This window comes from Pteropus vampyrus, unplaced genomic scaffold (genome assembly GCF_000151845.1).
Source record: "Pteropus vampyrus isolate Shadow unplaced genomic scaffold, Pvam_2.0 Scaffold134, whole genome shotgun sequence".
NCBI lineage: Eukaryota > Metazoa > Chordata > Mammalia > Chiroptera > Pteropodidae > Pteropus > Pteropus vampyrus.
Genome location: NW_011888915.1, coordinates 4,461,406 through 4,483,949, shown reverse-complemented (window position 1 = coordinate 4,483,949; position 22,544 = coordinate 4,461,406). Strand labels below are relative to the sequence as shown.

General features: G+C 39.5%; 1 protein-coding gene across 1 annotated transcript in view; it reads left to right on the top strand.

Annotated features, from left to right (window-relative positions):
* Nucleotides 1-22,544, top strand: part of PPP2R2B (protein phosphatase 2 regulatory subunit Bbeta) — a 411,123-nt gene that overhangs the window by 108,182 nt on the left and 280,397 nt on the right. The window lies entirely within an intron of this gene.

Here is a 22,544-nt window from a genome sequence, read left to right as displayed (position 1 = left end):
CAATGTATACCAGCTTCTTTTACCTAGTATATCATGCCCAGCTATCAAGAAAAAATTAGAAGGCATATTAAGAGGCAAAAAACACAATTTGAACAGACAGAGCAAGCATCAGAACCAGACACGACAGGATGTTAAAATTATCAGACTAGGAATTTAAAACTATGACTAATATGCTAAGGATACTAATGGACAAAGCGTGTAAGAACAGATGGGCAATGGAAGCAGAGAGGTGGAAATCCTAAGGAAAAAAAAAACAAAACAAAAAGAAATGCTAGAGATTTTTTTACTAGCCCTGTAATGGAAATGAAGGATGTCTTTTATGGGCTTATTAGTAGACTGGACATGGCCGATGAAAGATCTCTGTGCTAAAGGAGGTACCACTAGAATCTCTGAAGACTGAAAAGCAAAGAAAACAAAGACCGGAAAACAGAACAGAATATCCAAGGACTGGAAGACAACTGCAGAAGGTGCAATATATGCATAATGGTAACACTAGAAGGAGAAGAAAGAGAAAGGAACAGAAGTAATATTTGAAATGATAATGACTGAGAACAAATATTAATGTCAGACACCAGATCAGGGAGTGTGAGGAATACCAAGTAGGATAAATATTTTAAAAAAAAAAAAAAAAGGTGAAAACAAAAACAAAGCCCACTATACCTTGGCATATTATTTTCAAACTACGGAAATTCTAAAATAAAATAATCCTGAAAGAAAAATAAAGTTAAGCCCATTTCTTACCTGCAGGACTTCTCAGAACCTTCAATGTGCTAATATACCCCCAAGACTGGCCATAAAACCCCAACCTTATTTTTTTTTAAAACACCGACTCTTCTTTTTCATGGAGATTATCTTGACGTTTCTTTGAACTGTGCTGCCCTGAAGTTTCTTTGGAAACTGTTCTCATATACAGTCCATGTCTTGTTAAGCACCTACACATAACAGAACCGCTGATACATTTATCCAACAAATGTTTTTTGAATGGCTGTTATATACCAGACACTTTTCTAGAAACTGAGATAATATATCAGTGAATAAAACAAAAATCCCTGTCCTTTTTGAGTTACATTCTAGAGAGGGAGGAGACATAATAATAAGGTTAATAAGAGCACTATAAATAATAAATATTTGAGTTAATACTTTAAAAATTGCATAAATATATTTTTTCATCTTTTCTCAACTTTTTAAAATGTTATAAGATTATATGAAACAAGTATATTAACACTATATTATTGAATTTATAATGTATATAGATTTAATACACGTGACAATAACAGTACAAAGAAGGAAAGAGGAAATGGAATTATATTGGAGCAAAATTTCTGTATTTTCCAGAATCAAGTTAGTATTAATGTGAAGAAAGCTGAGAAAAATTAAAACGAATATTTCAAACCCTAGAGCATCCACTAAGAGAATAACACAAAAATCCACAAAATTATAATGTCACACTGAAAATATTTTTTTCAACATAGTCAAGGAGGAACTGATAATCATAAAAGACAGGAGACACATAGAATATCTAAGACAGGTCTTTGACAAATTTTATTCTTTTTGCCCTTGTGAGATATTAGTAGAAGAAACTGAAGATCTATGACAAGCAGGATGGGCTGTATAATTAGTAGACCCAAGGCAAAATGAAAATGCAGAGTATCCTGTTCAAAAAGTGTTAAGAAGTTCAAGATGGTGACAGCAGATTAAGAACAGAGCCTTGTGTAACTGCACAAGTTGCTCATCCATGAAGCTGGACCTAATAACAAGAGGTAACCATATCCCATTTTATCACTCTTTCAATAAATCTCCTTTGGAGATCCAGTGACTTCTGTTCTAGTCTCTCCCTGTGATCTTTCCCACCTTTGTATCCAAAATCTTCAGCATTTGAGAAGGACCCAGGCTTCACAACTAGATGTCCAAGAGATCAGATCCAAGCTGACATATCAGCATGAGGCAGTCGTGATGACACTGTGCTATAGATGAATTTGTATTAAAACCTGCAATTCCCTTACTTATTTGTGCTGAATTTATGGCTTTCAGGGGTAGTTGTTCTTGTAAGCAGGGACAGCATGGGGGTCTCAGAGAAAAATGTCACTTTCCAAGTAGCTGACATTTATTAATTTATTTGAAAATGTTTGATATATATGAAACTCAAGAAGAATCTATGTGGGATTGTGCTTGGAGGAGCTGAGCTGCTTGTTAGAGTACCAATCTCTTCTTGGTCCAGTTGTGCAGTGATCTCATCATGTCTTCATAATTAGCCTTTATGACTACCATGGAAGAATTGACTGGAATGTAGTTCACTGATGTCACACACATTTGAGGGGACTCTGTGACGTCATGGCCCTAAATCATGTGGGCTAGTTCTCTTGAGGCTTTGACAGGTAAATTTTACCTGCTTAAGGTTTACAATAACCTTTGAGGTGGGTTTCTCTTGTCCTTCACATGACTGTCTTACCTGCCGTTCCGGAAAAGAAAAAGTGAATATGATAATGAACATGAAACAGTCAAAGCTGTCACCCATCTATGTTACAAATCTTTTAGCTACAAGTCAGAGAAAATCTGGCTTAAAACTGGCTTAATCAGAAAAGGGAATTAGACTCTCAAGTAGCTGGAGAATCCAGAAGCAGTCCAAGCTTTGAAATAAGGCTTGATCGAGTGGCCCAGCTATGTCATCAAAAATTTCTTTCCATTTTTCTTTTGGGTCTTCTGCAGTATCTTGCTTAATCCTAGGGCTAGATTCCAGCATAATTCCAGAATGACTCACTGAACTTTCTGGATCTTTCTTGTTCTGCATAAATACCCATCAAAAAGAGAGAATCTCTTTCTTCTCTGAGCCAGGGGTTCTCTAGAACCCCCAGCAAATATCTCATTTTTCACTGTCCTGAGCTGAGTCTTCTGACTCAAACTAATCAGCTGTGGCAAGGCCATTGCGATATGCTACTTGACTTAAACCACCAGAGTTCACTCTGAGAGCTGAGAATGGAGTGCGCTTCTTCCCAACACGTGGGCTGCATGGTAGAAGTACTGTCACTGGACAGAGAGAAACTACTCTGTGCTGAGAGGGTTAAACCAGCGAAAACCCACTACTCTCACCAGTGGGAAACATTGACTATTGTGAAGTCAGTGGCCCCCAAGCCCTGAACTCCCTCCCGTGTGACTGTAGAGCCCAGAATGTTGATGAAAGCTGAGAGGAGGTGCCAAGGACACTGGGCTGCCTCCTACCATCTAGCTTGCAGTCCAGCATGTGAGTAACACCAACACCAATGAGAAGTCATCGAGTGAGTGCAGTTGCGGATATCATCCTGGCACTGAACTAGGAGGTAGTGTCCTGGAGAGGTGTTTATTTTCTGATGTAAAAAAGGTAAGGGGAGCTCTTATTGACATTTCTGGGGTACCCAGTACTATTAATAACCCTTAACATCATGCACACCTGGGAAAAATACACAGAAAAGCCGTATCTGCAAAGATTCAACCTTAACTACCCAGGGGATGTAGGAATCAACTGCTGTTAAGATATTCCTTTATTCTACTGACATTTATCAGTGTTCACTATGTACTTGGTCCTGACCAAGGCACTCTATGCGATAGGTACCGTTCAGCGTAGTGTTTCAGAACACAGGCTTTGGAATCTTTCAGACCTAAAACTGAATTCTAGCTCTGTCCCTCAGCATCTTCAAGCCTCAGTTGCCTCTTGTATAAGGTGAGGGTGTATACCTACTTCAAGTAGCTCTTGTGAATACTAAATGACAAAATTAAATAAATCGAAGCACTCATCCAAGTGACTAGCACATTTATAATCGCGAGAAATGGTAAACATCTTAATCACGATTATTGTCATTGTTGTTGTTATCATCATACTTGAAGGACCAGTAAGCCATAGATTCTGTTCCTTAGATGCCTGTCTAGGAGAGGAGATATGAAATGTATACAGCGAATAAATGTTGGAAGAGAAATAGAGATGAAAGGCATAGAACTTTGCAGAAAGATGAAATTTCTTCTCTGTGTTGGGAGCTGAGAAGCCTCAGTGATAGGCACTGTACGTACGGAAGCTAATGAGATCGTGTTTAACTTAAGGTGACATCTTTTGGGTCTCTTCTCTTGTGTCTTTTAAAGAAATCTTAAGTGCCAGTACAAAGGCCGTAAGCAAAGCTACATGAGTAACACTGACACGTGCGTTGAGTGCGTTCTCTGCAGAGAGAGCGAGTCGCAGGATGTCTCTGCCGCTCTCTCTTCCCTCACATGGGAGATGGGAATGTGTGTCTTGTCCACGTGGCAAAAGCAGTAGCCGCTTGATTCATAGTTTAGTTCAGGCTATTAGATTATACTCCCAAAGGCATTCAATAATCTGTTTAACGGAGCACAGTCATTTGTCTTGTTTGCTGACTACTTAGCAGATGGATTTGTGATTTTAGTAATTACTATCTAAATGTTAATAAGACATGATATCTTTTATTAATTAGTACTTCACGTGGTTTGTTTTTCAAAATGGCGAAAACTAGATGACTTACAAATATTAATGCGTCACAAGTACTAGTTTTGCAAAATCAGCACTTGGAGGTTATTCATTCTAGAATGGCTTCCTCTCTCAAATTTTTTTTACTCAAGAACAAAGACCTGAGCCATTGAATTATACTCCACACCCCAGAAAAGCCTCATGCAGTCTACTTGGCAAGAAACTGTTTAATTTAGAGAAGTGCTCATTCGTATATTTTCCATTTACTTCTCTCCAAAGAGGTTTTGGTGTGCGAAGGAAATACTTTCAGAGGATCTAAGTTATGTCCGAAGAATAAGTTTCTAATAGAATTAAATGAGATTTGGACCTGTGTTTTGGAGACAGGATGGTGCTGCCGTTGTATCCATTCTTCCATCAGCGTGCGTGCGTACACGCGTGTGTGCACGCTCCCCCCCACACACACACATACAGAGTGTAATAGGACACACAGTGCACCACAGGCTGGGAGCAGGATGGTAGAAGTTTATCCTGCTCTGTGGCTCTCTGCCGCGTGGCCAGCCTCTTCCCTCCATACACATGAGCACCAACAAGCCATCATGAAAAATATTTCCTACTGGGAACTGGCGATCCTGCGATTATGTAGCAAAGAACGGCCTCTCTTCTGGGGTAATTCAGTCGGAAAGTACTTCTGAACAAAGCAATCAGGTAGCATGTTGTTACCACTCTCCCTGAAGAACTCATTTAAGGACTCCTAAAAGGGTACAAGTTCCTTTAAAGATCCAGAAGCCTAAGGTGCTTTGAACTGCCTGCACATCCCATTGCTGACAGCTTCAACAAGCACTTCTTGAGCACCCACTGTGTGCTTCACACTGTATTAGGCCTGGTGAAGGCTTTATAGTGCCTGGCCAAGACAGGCTGTGCCAGGAGGGGTTCACAGCCCACGCCACTGGTTATTACGGGAGCAGACATGACACTGACTTGCTTTTGTGCTAAAACTAGTAAACAGACGTAAAAGAAGAGACTGCTAATCTCTCAGTCCCACTACCTTTTTAGAAACTCAAATCCTAATAATGGCTATAACTTTCATTTATTAAGTACTAATTATGTGTCACACATTATGCTGGCATTTTAAATACATTTTCTCACTTGCTCCTCACAAAAAGAAATCTTTTGGTAATTACTATAAGTTCATTCTATAGACGAGTAAGTTCTTGCCTAAGATGCTAAGTAACTTATCATAGACCCTACAGCTACTGAGTGGCAGAGCTGTCAGGGGCTGCCATTATATACAAAGTGGACTAACTTAATTTTGAAAATCAGTGTTTAATTCAATGGCTGTGTGTGTGTGTGTGTGTGTGCGCGTGCGTGTGCGTGCATGCGTGCGTGTGTGTGCGTGCGCGTGTCTTATTACAAGCCACAAAACTGAGACTACTGAGCTTTTCTCAGAGTTGCTACTCTAGCATAGTCTTCAGATTACACATTGGGCTTTTCACCTGACCACATAGTCAGAATCTGGAGATGCTGGCTGCCCATGGGGTCACCTTTACAAACTATGTCCAACTGAGATAGGTGAAACTTTCGGCAATACCTCATTAAAAGTGTGTACACAGTTGGCTGCTGCCCCGCGGAAGTGGGTGTGGGACTGGGAGAATGTGCAGACGCTGCAGCACGTCTCAGCTGGGTGGTCTGTGGCGCTGGCTCTGTCTTTGTTGCCTGGGCAACCTCTCTCAGAGTGTGAGAAACTCGCTTTCTCTTTTTCCATGTCAATCCATTGGAAAGACTAAAAGATAGAGCTATAAGTTGCTGTTATCCACCACCACCTAGAGTTGAGGGACAGAAGCAGGGTTTTGAGAGACCACATCATCATTGCCCAGGGTACAGAAAGATTCAGAATCACCCAGCTCTTCAGCCGTGTAGCTCTGAAATCAGATGGGAGAAACGGCGCTTTCAAGTCTATTTTTCTCTAAGATAAATATTCTGTGGAAATTGTCTTTATTTTTCCTGCTAGAGCTGGAGGAAATGTTGATAAGACCATGCTGTAGGGTAATTGCAAACATGGGTAGGGAAATTAGGGTTCAAAGGCTGGCTCCACCACTTGCTGTGTGTCTTTGGACAAGTTATTTAAGTCCTTTTAACTTGTTCCTCATCTTTGAAATGGAAAAATACTCATCTACAGGTGTTGTATATAATTGATTTCGATTCATTTATCCAGGGTCTATTCATGTGGCGGGCATTCAGCTAGACGCTAGGGAGACAACGGTGAATAAGAAGGCCTAGGGCCTGCTGGCCTCCACAAAGGTTAAATCTGGCAGAAAAGTATCTATCGAACTAGTCACCACAGGTATTGAGTTACAAAAGAGGCAGGAGGATGAATCACGGAGAACAAACAAGGGTGAAATTAGAGACAAGCCTCCCCAAGAAAAAGATATTAAAGATTTGAAGGAAAGTTCAAGTTAGCCAGGTGAAGAGCAGAAGAAATGGGTTACAAGGGAACATATTTAAAGGCCCATGGAAACGCAAGAAAAGTCCACAGTGTTTGTGTATAAATGAAACCAGACCATTCAAGGGAGATGCAGTGTGGTACAGGACGAGGCTGAGAGGCAAAGATTGATTGGAATCTTAGAGGGTCTCGTAAACTCTGTGAAGACATTTGGACTTTATCCTAAAGGCGGTGAGGAGTCCTTAAAGGATTTAAATGGAGTGGAGTATAGAGGATCTGTGAGGATTGAATAAAATAATGTACACAAAGGCTTAGCATAGCGTTCTTACTAAGTCACCACTCAATAAACGGTAGATGCTGTCGTCATCATCATCTTCTTCTTCGACTACTTGCTCTCAATATTACCACCCTTAGTTAAAAGGCACAAATCCTGCCCTGTGCTACAGAAAGAGACTTAGGCAATTTCTTATGGAGCAAATATTCATTTTGAAAGGCCAGTAAAACCATTCCCAACAACATGCAGAAGACGTGGGCAGCCCAGGGGCAAGTCTCTCTTCATGGATGCTCTTCCTCTGTTTCTCCGTTCCTCTGCCTTGCTGCCTCCTCAGTGAATTCATGTGCTTCTTCAGCAGTGAATTCATCATTCTTTCTGGCAGTTCTGTCATTTTCATAATGGTTTCTTTGCCAGAGCCTGAATACAAAAATGCAGGTGGACCTGATTATGTGTTTTCAAGAAAAGGCGGGGAGGGAACGGCATTCTAATGCACAAAGTTTGAGAGAGCACCTGTGAAAAGTACAGAGAAGTTGCAAAATGACGTGGATGTATATGTGTCTGAGATGAATAACCTCCATTTTGACTGAGGGGAGATGTCACATTGCTTGGTGCTTTACTGTTAAATAAATGATTTGTATTCTTGGGGAGCAAATATAATGACAGAGGTGAGGAAAGAAGAGCGTAACAGTTCTGAGTTCATCGGACTGTTCACTTTCCTTCTCCTCGGATCCTGCTACATCTGGTTATGAACTAAGATTGAGCCAAAGGACTTACATGGTCAAACTCAGCAATCACTGTGTTAACAATATGGACTGGAGCCAAGGGACAGATTATTTGTAACCCTTGTCATTCATAAAAGAACGTGAAGGGGACACATCAATTAGGTTCTGGAGCCACCTCTGCCATTAATTATACGTCTTTGAGAATAACTTTGAACCTCTCTATAAATAAGGGTTCTTATCTATAAAATGAATTTCTTAATTGAATGTAGAATAATTGATCTAACCAATGAGCAGGACACATTTTTTTTTTTTTTGGCTCCAAAGCATGTCATAAAAGGAATGACCCTACCCTGAGGCACAGACAAGCACTTAGAAAAACACAAACACAGATAATGACAGTCCAAAAGAGTACACAGCTCAAGGAATGACACTTGATAAAGGAAGTCAGTACAGTTTAGCTATGGGACACGAGCTTGTAATCAAGTAAATCTGGCTTAGATTACTGGCTCTGTCACACACTAGTTGCATGTATTCATTTACTTATTCCATATATCTTAAATGCCAATCATATGTCAGATATTAAGTTTGGCTGTTGAGAAAGAGGAATAAAGGGAAACAACTTGCTTTATTTCCCTGTCGCTTTCTGCCAAGTGGCATACTTGTAATCATTTGATTAACTGCATACATGATGAGACCATACTATTCCCTCAGACGGATAGAATGTTCTCTGGTCAAAATCTGTAGGTAACTAACATCTGGCTAGAATTTCCTTTTGTATTCTTCTGGGTCAGAAAGAATTTGAATAACTCAAATACCTTTTTAAAATGTTAACATTTTGCATCTTTTTGTTGTAGATAATGTGGTATTTGTAACAGATATTTGAGTACCAACTATGAGCCAGATGCTGTAGAAACCACTTGAAAGTGAATAAAGTTATCGATGGACTTTAAATATGTTATACTACTACACTGTCCTCATGGAGCTTTCAATGGGGAAACATAGTTGGCCCCAGAGTGAAAGTCAGGTGTGTGATAAGGCCAGTTTCTAAAAGCAGGACTTCGCCACCATCCCCTAAAGGACAAAAGGCATTTGGGGTAGTGAGGTGTAAGTTTTCTTAAAAGGATTTGATTGCAAAAAGGGATGAGAAGAAAAAGATGTAGTAACAGTGTTGAGATGGGGGGTTCCTTTGTTTTTGTATTTATCGATGATTTTTAAATACTCACGAGGAGAAGACAAACAATAATTTGAGCAGAGGGGAAGGAACCAACAGCTGTCGATTTTTCCTGTAGTCACTCAAAATATTGCACAATATATGGACGAAACAGAACGGTATCCCGTCAGAGAACAAAGGACGGTGAATCCATGAGTCAGTCATTAGGGAGGTGTAATGATTAGAACAGATTCCTTGTTTAAGTCTGTACTGATGTGACAGCTAAATTCGGGGTAAAAGAATCAGCTTCATGACGTAGCCTTGATGCCTAGGTTGCTGAAATTTCACATATTAGTGGAAATTGCTATGAAAAAAACTAATGGGGGGAGGGATGTATATTTGCATGTGTTGTGTATGTGTTTGGGTGTGTAGGATGACTTCTTTAGGTTGATGGGATGGGAAGGGGAGAGAGCTAGGTGTGCAAAGAGCTGTGGGAAGCATGTTTTCAATTGAATACCAGGATAAGCAATTTAGATTTTATTCTAAGAACAAAAGGAAGGTATTGGAGGATTTTAAGCAGATGACATAATCTGATTCACATTTTTAAACATGTTTTTCTCTAGATAGTTGGAAAAGTATAAATTTCAAGGAGCCAAAGTAGACACAGGAAAAGTGGTGGTGATGGTGCCTTGGACCAGAATGGTGGCAGTGAAAATAGATAAGAACGTATGTAAGAGCTATGTAGAAGGTAGGATTTGCTGATGAAATAGATACAATGGAAGAGAAAAGAGGAAAATGACACCTTGGATTTTAGTTCTAGAATGTGTGCATTTAACTAGAACATCCAGATGAAAATGTCCTTCGTGAAAGATATTCTAATATTGAGAGGGGTGGACTAGCTAGGAAGATACTTTTGAGCTAGAGAAGAACTTTAAATATCTAGACCCCGAACTGTACCAAACAAAACGCACCAGCTACTACTAGGTCCTTTCGCAGCACCCATGGGGGATAACAAAAAACCTGCTTTCTGCATCGTCATGTAGACAAAGAAGATGGCTTTATTTATAAAGCCCAATCCTATAACATTTGTCCACTAGCACATGATCTTTATTCTTTGGCAGTGTCCCCATTCCCTCGTGTTTCATCCTTAAATTAGAGCCAACCTGGCCAATAACTTTTTTCTTTGCAACAACAGCTGATTTACCCCTTTGATGCCCAATTAGTTCCCAGATACGGAGAACTGTGTTTTGATCCGCAGTTGGGAATTCAAGGATGTAGAGGGCAGGCAGATCTGTTAGACGCAGATTTTCAACTGCATAGTGGATGGGCACTCCTAAACCTCGCCCTGCCTTATTCAAGGGTCAACTGTGCTTTGTTTAGCAATTTGTGCCAGGAGATTAAATTTGGAGATAGTTGTGAACACACCCTAAAGTTAGAGGTCACCAGATACGAGGAATGGTGCCCAGGAAGACACACAGATCATTAACTTTTGGATGTGACCTTTATGCAGGTTGCAATGAGGTACCAGGATCCAGTTTAGTGGGACAGTTGTGTCAAGTGCCACCACGTTAACCACTCCTTCCCAAAGGACCCCCGGGGTGGTCTCCTCTGAGCCCGTGTTACTGAGCTCAACAAATAAAAACCATGTGGCTTCTTTTGCATTTTCTCTGGCTTATGTTAGAAGGCCCTCTTTAGGGGAAAGAGAAAATATACTGCAGTAAATCTTTAAAAGTAATGTAACATTCAAAATGTCAATATTGGTTTGAAGTGATTGCATCATTTCCTGAAATAATGATTTGTGTGAGGAATGTCATGAATTCTAATTAATTTACATATGCCTTAAAGTCCACTTTCAAAGAAACCCTCTTTTCTCTTTCAAACATTGGAAATTAAATATTTATACTTGTTGTGATTTCATATATACATAGTTAATATTTCCTCTCAAAGCCACCTGCTCTCCACCATATGTCATTTTCTCGTCTGATTCTTTATAAGTCATAGATTTGGAGTTAGGTTGGCCCCAATTGATAATTCTACCAAAGACCATGTAAGTAAAGAGTGGAAAGTATGAGCTAGTTCCATTTCAGTAGAACATAGGAGGTAAATGAGATATAAATAGTAGCATGGCTTTTAAGGATCTCTCCTTACGGTTTAAATCCTTTAATTCATTAAAGGATTTAAGAGTTTAGCTTTTAGTCCTTGAACTTAAATGACTGAGTGGGAACCAAAATATATTTATTTGAGATCATGGCCACCTTCCTCAAATTCTCCATGTCTCAATTCAACTTTTTTCTTTTTTTTTTTTTTTCAAAATAGAATCGTGTAAGTCAAGGACCATGTCCTGTGGGGTCCTCAGGTAAAGACAACTAGATTAAGAGGCTGAGATAGTTGTTTTCATGTGACAGATTTAGAAAAATCTTTGAAAACCAGGAAATCAGAAAATACAGAGGCCTAGGACGCAAAGAGAAATTCAGTCTTCTCGAAAATACATATCGGCCTCTATTTCTTTCCATTCTTACTAAGCACAGACCTTCTTTCAATGCTTCTGCCTTGGAGGGTAGGCATAGTTTGAAAGTTTGGTTTAAAATGACCAGTCATTCTAATGAGTAAGCCCCAAGGGTTTCCTCCCTGTTTTTCTCAAACACAGGGCCCCCTCCTCTTGGCCAGTTGCATGTGAATACTTTTTCCAAAACACCAATTCTTCTTTCTCTCTGCCTTCTCCCACCATCCTAAATAATGATAACAAAAACAAGCATTTATTTAGCATTGTTTTTATGTTAAGTACTTGGCTTTCTCTATGCTCCGGAACTCACAAGGAAGAAGACACTTTTAGCCAAATATAAACTCAGTCTTGGCTCCAAAACACCTTACCCTCATGAGCGGACAGTTTCCACAGGACTTTTTAAGAATGTATTAAGTATTTTAAGAATGGCCTAAAATGAAGCGTTAAACAGGTATCTGACTGCAGAGCTGAGCACATGGTATTTTTAGCAATGCTTTCTGCATGTTAAGTGATAATTTGTTGGATACAAATGGGATTTAAACATACCAGTATTATAATTCCCCAAAGAGCATGGGACCTGTCTGTTTTTCTTTTTCCTACCATATTTCCATTCCAAGGTAGTATTTGGCACATAGGAGGAGCTTATTGTTTGTCATAAATGAATAGGCGAATGAACAAATGAACAATTAAAAGAACAAAAGAGATTGTGGACTATGTCACCTCTTTGCAAATGTGAAGGATGCCTCAACATCCTTCCTCTATCCTTGCTCAGTCACTGAGAATATTGATTTTCTCCCTTCCACTCTTCATGTGCATAACTCCTACTCATTCTTCGGGTGTTAGTTCAAAAATTCACTGCATTCAGGAAATGACTACTGATTCCTCAAATGTCAGGATAACTCCCTTGGGTTATCTTGTACCTTACCTCTTTTAGGAAACTTAATATGCACTTGCTTAAATTAGATCTTTGCGCATGTGATTCGCCCCCACCATGTCGAGTGAATCCTAAGTGCAGAGAGTATGTCTTTATTGTATACACCCATCCAAGTTTAGTGTGCTACCCATTCTAGGTACTCAACAAAAGCTTGAGAACTAATATGCAGAGAAGAAGGTTGCAAGTGGAAGAAAGTAGGACCAAAGAGTGGCCATGTAGAGAGAAAGGAGTCATTGAGCTCACTGTGGGGAAAAATAAGCAATAAGAACTTGTCATGTAGTGACATAAGTCTTCTTCTTATAATATAAGAAATATCTATTTGGCCTTCATCCCCATTTCTGGCACAGAGCACCTAAAACCCTTGGAATTTCCTAAGTGATGAGAGCATAAAGGTGTCTTTTCTGTTATGTGAATGAAGTAACTTTTGGACTGTATTTGACGATTGGGGCTTATTGCCACTGGAGCCAAATATGTGATGAGAGAGTTGGAACTTTCAGTCCTACCACTTGATCTCTGGGGAGAGGCAAGGAGCTGGAGATTGATCTCAATCACCAAGGGCCAGGACTTAATCAATCATGCCTATGTAATGCAGGCTCCATAAAAGCCCAAAAGGACAGGGTTTGGAGAGCTTCCTGGTTGGTGAACATCTGGAGACTCAGCGAGAATGGCACTCTGGGAGTGGGATGGAAACTCCATGCCCTTTCCCCACACATAGCCCTATGCATCTCTTCCACCTGGCTGTTCCTGAGCCATCATCTTTTTCAATAAGCCAGTTACCCAGTAAGTAAAATGTTGCTCCGAGTTCTGTGAGCTACTCTACCAAATTAATGAAATCCAAGGAGGTGGGGGTGAGTCTTTGGAACCTCCAATCTATAGAAGGGTCAGAAGCTCAGGTGACAACCTGGACTTGCAACTGGCATCTGAATTGGGGGGAGGGTCAGGCCAATCTTGTAGGACTAAACCCTTAACGTGTGAAATCTGTTGCTGTCTCTGGGAAGACAGTGTCAAAGTTGAGTTGAATTGTAGGCGCCCAGCTGATGTCCAAGCATTACTTGGTGTGAGGAAACTCACCACCTCTCCGCACCACACGCGCAAGTTGAAATTGGTCTTAGAACCTTTTGGAACTGTTACTACAAAGGCGCTGGTCTCCCACGTGAGTTAATGTATGCCCTGTGCCTGAGAGCATAGCCCTATCAAAGACGGGGCTGTGGCAATATTATTTTTATATCATCAAGTAATTATTTATGGTATAATTGATTGCAAGCTACTATACTAAAGATAAATTGCCAGTCAAAGCAGAAAGAATGTCTGCCCTCTTGGAATTTAAGAGGGAAGGGGAGTAAAGGGAGCATAAGAAACCACTGAAAGGCCGAGGGTAACACAATCAAATCGCATAACACAGCGTAACTGCTTTAGTTAGCTTTGGTAGCCATAACACAATCCCATAGACTGGTGGCTTAAGCAACACATTTATTTCTCGCAGTTCTGGAAGCTAGAAGTCCACGATTAGAGTGCAGGCACGATCAAGTTCGGGTGAGAACCCTCTCCTGGCTTTCAGACAGCCACCTCCTCCCACGGTGGAGATAGAGCAAGCTCCAACCTCTCTTTCCTCTACTAACAACGCTAATGCACTACTTCCATTGTGGGGGCCCCATTCTCTTGACCTCATCTAACCCTTATTACCTCCAAAGACTCCCTCTCCAAATGGCATCACGTTGGGTAGGGTTTCAACATATGAATTAGGGGGTAAAACATTCAGTCCATAACAATAATATATTATTAACAGCAACATCGCCGAACATTTATTGATGCTTACTACGTACCAGGCAATATGCTAAGCGCTTTATATGAATTACTTCATTTCATCTCTACTACCCCACTATGAGGAAGGTTGCTAGTATCAGCACACTTTTGCAGAGCCAGGACCAGAGTGAAGCAAGCTACAAGCCTACAGCACAAAAGTTAAGGAGGTACTCCCTCAGAGGGCCGTGCCACACCCCTGAGAGTGAACACCTTAAATTTTGCACACTAGGCATCGCACTTGCTGTGCCCTGTCTCAAATCTGGCTTGAGTAACCTGTCCTGGGTTACTTCACCATTTGTAAGCGACCAAACTAGGTCGTGAACCCAGGCCTGTAGAGCTCTCTAACATTTTTTCTGTCTGTAAAATTTTCTAAATTTCCAAGTGAACACTCTGCTACCCTCCTCATTTGGGGGGTCTCATAAAAATGAAATGATTTGTGATGAAAGATTAAATTTCAAATTAGGCTTCAAATTGTAAATAGCTGGAGTCAGCTGCAATAAATTCAGAGAATGAAACTGATAAAATATAGGATTCATCTCATGGAACAGATTATCTCAACGTTACTCAGAAGATGAGAAAGAACGAGTCAAATATTTAAAAAGTAAACAGGTTTTTCCCATTCATGTTAAGCCAACAAAATGAAAATGAAATCTTCTAGCTGCAATTAGATAAATGGATGTCAATCAGATATGAAGCTACTAAAGAAATTAGTCATGGGCTAGTACTCAATCTGGGCTGGTTTTTTTTTTTTATTTTTTAATTTTTTGTAGGATGGTAGAAATGTACCTGTTATCAGCACAGGTATGATTGAATTACTAATAATATTGTGCAAGGCCACCTAGAAACCAGAGCTTGGGGACTTTTAAATCTATTCTAATTGAAACAGAGAATCAGCAGAGTGGAAAAGACCCTGACTCTTCTCAAGCTCTGTCACCGTATGTGACACAGAGGACACGTGGGGTTTGCAACACAGTGGCAGCTGCAGGCTGACCTTCGGGCAAATGTAATCTGCAAATGGGTTCCTGTTTAAGATAGTTAATGCCTTTCATGATTAAGGAGGCTTCCTTCTATATTTTGGAAAGCCTAGTTAAAAATATTTCATTCCAGGGTATTATGCAGATTGTTTAACTAACAGGATGGTGATAGATGCAAATAAAGCAGATTTTTAAATGAAAGTCTTTACTGACCTCTTAAGAGGTTAGTAATATGTGCATAATCATGAGGAAAATACTCCCAGATCATCAAGATAAGAAAAGGGTCACATTGTCATTCCTTGAAGTATATCGAGGTTAGAATAAAAAATCCAGGAACACTCCAGAAACTAATGAATTCAAGAACTGCTCAGCTTACTACTAAATTACTCTATCTTTCCTCTGGTTTTCATGGGGGAAGGAGATCACATCCTAGGAGGATGAACGAGTTCCTCATGGGACCTAGAGTAAGTCACTTAATCTTTCAGTGTAAATTTCTGTTGCGGGAATAGTTGGTGGTTAGAAACAGCTGGGGTCACTGACCTTGCGTCTTTCTGTGACCCTCCCACTGCCCTCTCTCAGTCCCAAGGGAACACCTCTCCCACCATTACTTCTCCATGGACCATCTGCTATTTCTCTGGTGACTGTCTCCAGGACCTGAGTTGAAAGATCTTAAATTAAACCCAGGAGACTAAGAGTATGAGTTTTACACTGAGGGGAACTGGACTTGAATCCCAGGTCGGTGCTTACTAGTACATGTCCCTGGGTGAATTCCTCCACAAGCTGGGTTATCCGCTTCTTCTACTACAGCATGAGAATGAAGATATGAACCTTATAGGGCAGAGGTGTCTAAATTTTCTCAGGTCCCAGAGACCTCGTTGTCTACATTGTTTCTCAGAGCCCCTAGGCCAAAAGAAGCATCCCACAGTTCCTTTCTTAAATAGTTAGGTCCAAACAACTTAATACGTATTTATAACCATACAGTTTAGCAGAATTTTGAAAAAACATATGAGAGAAACCATTTTTTTAATTTAACATTTAACCGTAAATACCTGCCAGTGGCATGTACCTGTTGAGCACTGCATAATTTCTTGAACCTTGGATTCAGATTTGCTTTTTCACATTGATTTTGCTACCAATCTTGGTTTTAATCACAGCCACCACTGAAAGCCAAGCTTCGTGAAGATATGACACATAGCACAATCTAACATTGCAACTGTGATCTACCTCAAGCTAATAGTTTGCTTGGTGTCTAACAGGCGTATTTCCCTCAGAAAATTTAAAAACTGGCACAGCACTTTTGGGAGTTTGCTGTGGTGCCCTGAGGGTACCTCATGTCACCTAGGTACCATGATTTTAGAGATCCTATTGTTTGATTTTAGAGGTCAAAATGTGGGCGCGTCTATAAAGAACTTGACTTTGGACATGTTCGTAAAATGCTACCTGCTGCTGTTCTTCTGCTCTACGAATTTTCTCTATAAGCAAGAAAAAAATGTGGTTTTTCCTCCCAGGGAAATAAATGCTGCCAACACCTCATCATTTGATCTGAATGCCCAATGAAGTGCTGCTAGTATGCAATACTCTGGGGACGAAATATGTGCCCGCAAGAACAATTAGGTTAGGGAGACAGGCTAAGCACATATGAAGCAATAGTAAACAACTCACAATTGCTAAGGCGTAAAGTAGTGCAGGATTTCCAAGGAGTGGAATGTGAAAGTGGGGTGGGAGAAGGAAGGACCTTGACCATGGACCAGCATTTAGATAATGCAGGAGAGAGGGCCTCTCCCAAATAAGGGAACTTGGCAATCATGAGGCTGGGGGTTTCCACCAGCCTCTGTGAAAGTGTTCAGACCTGCCCCTCTTCCTTGTCCTTAGCACCTCCTCTAACTTTGTGAAGACTAGAGAGCAGCACATAGACGCTATTGTTCACTTGGCCCGTCTGTACTGACATCAATTCCATGAACACCCTTGAACTACTTCTACATGAAATTTCTCTGATAGAAATATAAGCCAACTTTTGACAACACTAATATGAGACATACTCATTTGGACCAGGGTCCTGAAGGAACTCTGGGAGAAAGTGCTGCTTGAGCTGGGCCTTTAGGAAAGGGAGGGTAGATGGCTTAAAATATCTAGTCACATAAAATATATACTCACTAGTACAAAAAAAAAAAAAGCAGCTTCATGTCTCGATTTTAACTTCTGCGTCTGCTGATGGCAGAAAATAGTCTTGCAAATTCATGGTAATCTAGTGACTTTCAGATTTAAACCAATAATTCAATTTTATACGCACCCAGCCCTCTTTAACCTTCCCCTCCCCGCCGCCCCGTACCAGAATGGCACCCTTGCTTCATCCTCTGTCCTCAGGGGCATCAGCTGAGGAGAACCTCACCTTTTCTGGTCTTCCATGTGGGCCTCTACCCTTGCAGCACCCCCTTCCAGGTAGAATCTTATCTTGCCCGCAATCCAGATGTAACTTACTTTATTTCCAACAGGCATCTCCCTTCTTGTTCTTTCTAAGTGTTCTTTTTATCCTCTGCTCTAGGTGTAAATTCATCCTGTGCGCCCCCACTCAAATATAACTCATCTTGTAACCCCTCCAATTGAAATTCATCTTGGCTGGTCTATCTTTATGACTCTTCTTTGATGTGGATTGTCTTTTTTTATTTTAATCTGTTATATGAGGTATAACTGACATATCACAAAATTTGCTAGTTTCAAATACACAATTTAATACGATTTGACAAGGATAGACAGTCTTATAACCATCATCACAATTATTATATATATAGTGCTGTCTAATAGAAATAAAATGTGAACCACGTAATGCAATTTAAAATTTTCCAGTCTCTACATTTTAAAAAGTATGAGAAACAGATAAAATTGATTTCAATAATATGTTTTATTTAACTTATTGTATTCAAATGTTGTCATGTCGACGTGTAATCAATACGCATATATATTAATGAGGTATTTTGTGTCTGTTTTCACATTAATTCTTCGAAATACACTGTGTATTTTACACATACAAGATATTGCAATTCAGACTAAATCTTCATCAGAAACACTGATTTGTATTTAGAGTTTAAAAAATTCACAGTTGAAAAAGTAAATTAAATTGCTCAACTTGTTCCAGACATAAAGTTTCCCATTACAACTTTTAATTTCATTTATACTTGATTTAATTTAAATTATGTATAATTAAAAATCCAGCCCCTCAAGTCATTATGTGCCATATGTCAAGTGCTCAGTAGCCATATGTGGCTAAGGAGTACCATATTGGACAGCACAGAGAAAATCTCCATCACCCCAAAAAGTTATCTCTGCTCTTTTGATATCAATTTCCTCCTACCACCATCTGGCACTAGCAACCAGTGATCTGCCATTTGTCACTATAGTTTTGCCTATAGAATGCCACACAAATGGATTCATACAGCTTAGAGCCTTTTGTTTCTGACTTTTTGCACTTACTACATTGACTTTGAGATGTATGTATGTATGTTGTGTTTTCAGTAGTTAGTTTCTTTTAATTGCTGAATAATGTTACAACGTGTAGATGTACTACAGCATTCTCCAGTTGTTGGACATTAGAGTTGTTCCAGTTTGGGGCTATTATGAATAAAGCTATTGTGAACATTCAAGTACAAGTATTTGTGTAGATATATGTTTTTATTTCTCCTGAATAAATATCTAGGAGTAGATAAAATGATGTGTGTTTAACTTTACAGGAAACTATGAAATATTTTCCAAAGTGCCATTTTGCCTTCCTGCCAGGTGCGTGTGAGAGTTCCAGTTTCTCTGCGTCCTCACTGTCACTTGATATAGTTAGTCTTAGCAATTCTAGTAGATATGCAGTGCTTTTCTTTATGGTTTTAGTTTGCATTTCCCTAATGACTAATAATGTTGAACACATTTTCATATGCTTACTTGTCATTTGTATATTTTCTTCGGTAAAGTATTTTCAACTACTTTGCCCCCCTTTTTATCATTAAGTCGTACAAGTTGTTTTAAACAGGTTAAATTCAAGTTCTTTATCAAATACGTTTAGTTTCTATTTTCCCTCAATCTTGGCTCAGGTGTGACTTTTTTATGTTTCCTGGTGTTACTGTTATTATTTTCTGCTGCTGCTGGTGGTCCTGCAGTGACCTCCAACCCACACACTCACTCATTTTGACTCCTGGCCCCTTTGGGTCCACCAACGTGTCCTTAATCGTTTCTGCTTTTCTTTCAGGGAGCTGTAGGAACTTCTAGCAGTCTCTTTCATCCTATGCTGAGGTTGCAGGACTCCGAGCAGATGTACTTAGTCAGTCTACATGATCATTTGTTGCAACTGTCACTCAGGCCCCACATTGGTTAGTTATGAAGTTTCTTCACCTCTAGGAAAGTTACGAGCTCTCTGGGCTATCCTTTAGAATTTGAGGGACAACTTCTCATCGCTGCTGTGAGATTTCTTCCAATCTATAATTTCTATCACTCATCTGCCTATCTCAGGACGAGACTTGATGAGCCTTGTCAGAGTCTCAAGGGACATCCAATTTGGAGACTTGCCCGTCTCATCTTCCTGCTTCCTGCCACTTGGTCAGACTTTGCTCTCCTTTCATAATAATGCTCTTATGCAATCAACCTGCATTCTTCCTTTTTCTTCTTCCTCATAGAATGAAAGCCAAGCCTTCAATCGTCCAAGCACTGGCGCTCAGTATTTAAAGCCAAGCTTTTGATCTTCAAAAGTCCTTTTTATTCTTTGCTCAGGCACCAGACTCTAAGATTACTATCCCTGCCGTAAGTTATAAAAATATAGTTAGAAACGAAGAAACAAAGAATACAACACTGGTCTTTCTGTTTCTGCCTTCATCCTGAGTTGAGTGCACAGAGAGCGCTATCTGTTCTGCCTGAATGATAGGTTTGAGGAAGATAGGTGAGAGAGAGTTACCTCTTCTATAAAATATTATCCTACTGCAGTTGGCTGAGTAGTCTCTAAGAAGATAGTACCTGCAGAGACAAGAATATCGCTAATAACTCAGAGACAGAAAAGGCAGAGCATATTTGGAAAATGACAATAAAAATGGTTATATTGATCATGATACTGGCAGACTCTACCATTTATTGTGAGTGTACTATATGCCAACTCTGGTTCATGCATTTTGCATCTGTTATTCCTATAAGGCTGATAATATTATCCCCATTTTACTATTGAGGAAACTGAAGATTTCGATACAACTTTAACTTTCATGAGGTCAAAAGTTATTAGCATCTCCAGGATTTACACTCCAGGTCAACCTGATTTTAAAGCATATATTCTTAAGCATTACAACAGTGGTTCTCAGACTATTTGAGACCCCCTCTACTATCTTAAAAGTTATTCAGATTAAAAGACACACACAGATTAAAAGGAATGGGATGGAAAGAGATATTGCCTTGATGGACCTAGAGGGTATTGCGCTGAATTAAATGGGTCATGTAGAGAAAGACAAATATCGCATGATATCATGTACATGCGGAATCTAAAGAACAAAATAAACAACAACAACAACAAAAGTGGAAATAAACTCATAGATACAGAGAATATTTTGAGGGCTACTACATGGGAAAGGGATTGGGGGAACAGCGAATAAAGGCAAAGGGATTAAGAGGTTCACATGGTAGTTGCAGAATAGATATGGAGATGTAGAGTGTAACATGGAGAAGATGGTTTAAAATGTTGTAATAAATATATAAAGGGAAAAGGGGAACCAGATTTAACAGGGTGATTGCTTTGTAAGTTATGTGGATCTCTGATCACTATGCTGTACAACTGAAACTGGTACATTATTGTATGCTGATTATAATTGAAAAATCTCGTTGAATTGTACAACGTAAATACGAGCAACTAATTGTCTATTATATTTCAATAAGATGGGAAAAGAATTATTGAGGACCCAAAGAGCTTAATTTATGTAGATAATATCTATTTATATTTTCCTTATTAGAAATTACAACTGAGAGATTTTAGAAATGTCTATTAGTTCATCTTAAAATAACAACAATAAATCCATTATATATTAACATCAGTAACATACTTTTATGAAAAATTACTATACTTTCCCCAAATATTAGTAAGAAGAATAGCAATGCTTTATATATTTTTTATTTTTTATTTTTTTATACATCTCTTTAAAGTCTGTCTCAATTGAAGACAGCTGGATTCTCACATACATTTCTGTATTCAGTCTGTTGTGATATCAAACCTTAAATAGCCTCTGGAAAACACTGTACACTCGTGAGAGAATGAGTGAAAAAGGCAAGAAAAATCATAGTATTATAAAAATGGTTTTGATCTGCGGTGCCCCCTAAAGGGGCTTCTGGGGTCCCTAGAGGTGACTAGACCACAAATTCGAGAATTGCTGCATTAGGATAACTACACATATTTTTTATTCCAATGTAGCAAAAACCTATTATGCACAGAGAAGTGGGCTGTGAATTGGGAAGTGTAGAGTAGAACCAGATCACGAAAGGCTGACTACCAAGTTTAGATGTTTGGATGTTGTTCTGAAGGCACTGAGAAACCATAGATGGCTTTTAGCTTGATCACAGCTTTGTGTGGGGGAAATTTGTCTGCCAATGAAATGGGTAGGATGGATTGGAAAGAGTAGAGAAATGGCAACCAATAAGAATCCTATAAAGAAGCAGTGTACTATAATAGTATATTTGGAGCCAGACCTCTTAGGATTTTGTGGAAAATAAATGTGTTAATTTACATACAATGCATAAGAACAAAGCCTGCTCCCTAGTAAACACTGTGTTAGAAGTACTTATACTAGCTGTTGTTGTAGCAGCAGTGCTATTGCTATTATTATTTATATAAAATGGGCACTAATAAAAGCCAGAACTTGGCAGAATTGAAAGACATTTCTCAATAAAGTTCATGGGATATTGTTGCTGATTGGATGTGGGGCAAGGAAATTAAAAACGTGAAGAGAGTGGTGATATTCTGCCATTTGACAAAGATAGGGACTGGGAAGTATTTTGACAGAGTTGATTCTCAATAAATATCTAAAAGTGCTGAGGGAGAGGGGAAGAATGGAAAGAAGTGGACCCTTGAGGGGCAAGGGAGATGATGTCTGAGTCTCTTGGTTTTTAAATGCTTGTAGAGCACGTACGTGATGAAGTCCTCACACATCGATTCGTGTCCCTCTCGTACTGTAAGCTCTTCAGAGGATTTTCATCACTCCTCGGATTTTATTCTAATTTCTTACAGTAACCTACAAGCCCAACATGTTATTGTTCTAATTGCCTTTCCATTACTTTGGCCTAGTATTTTAGT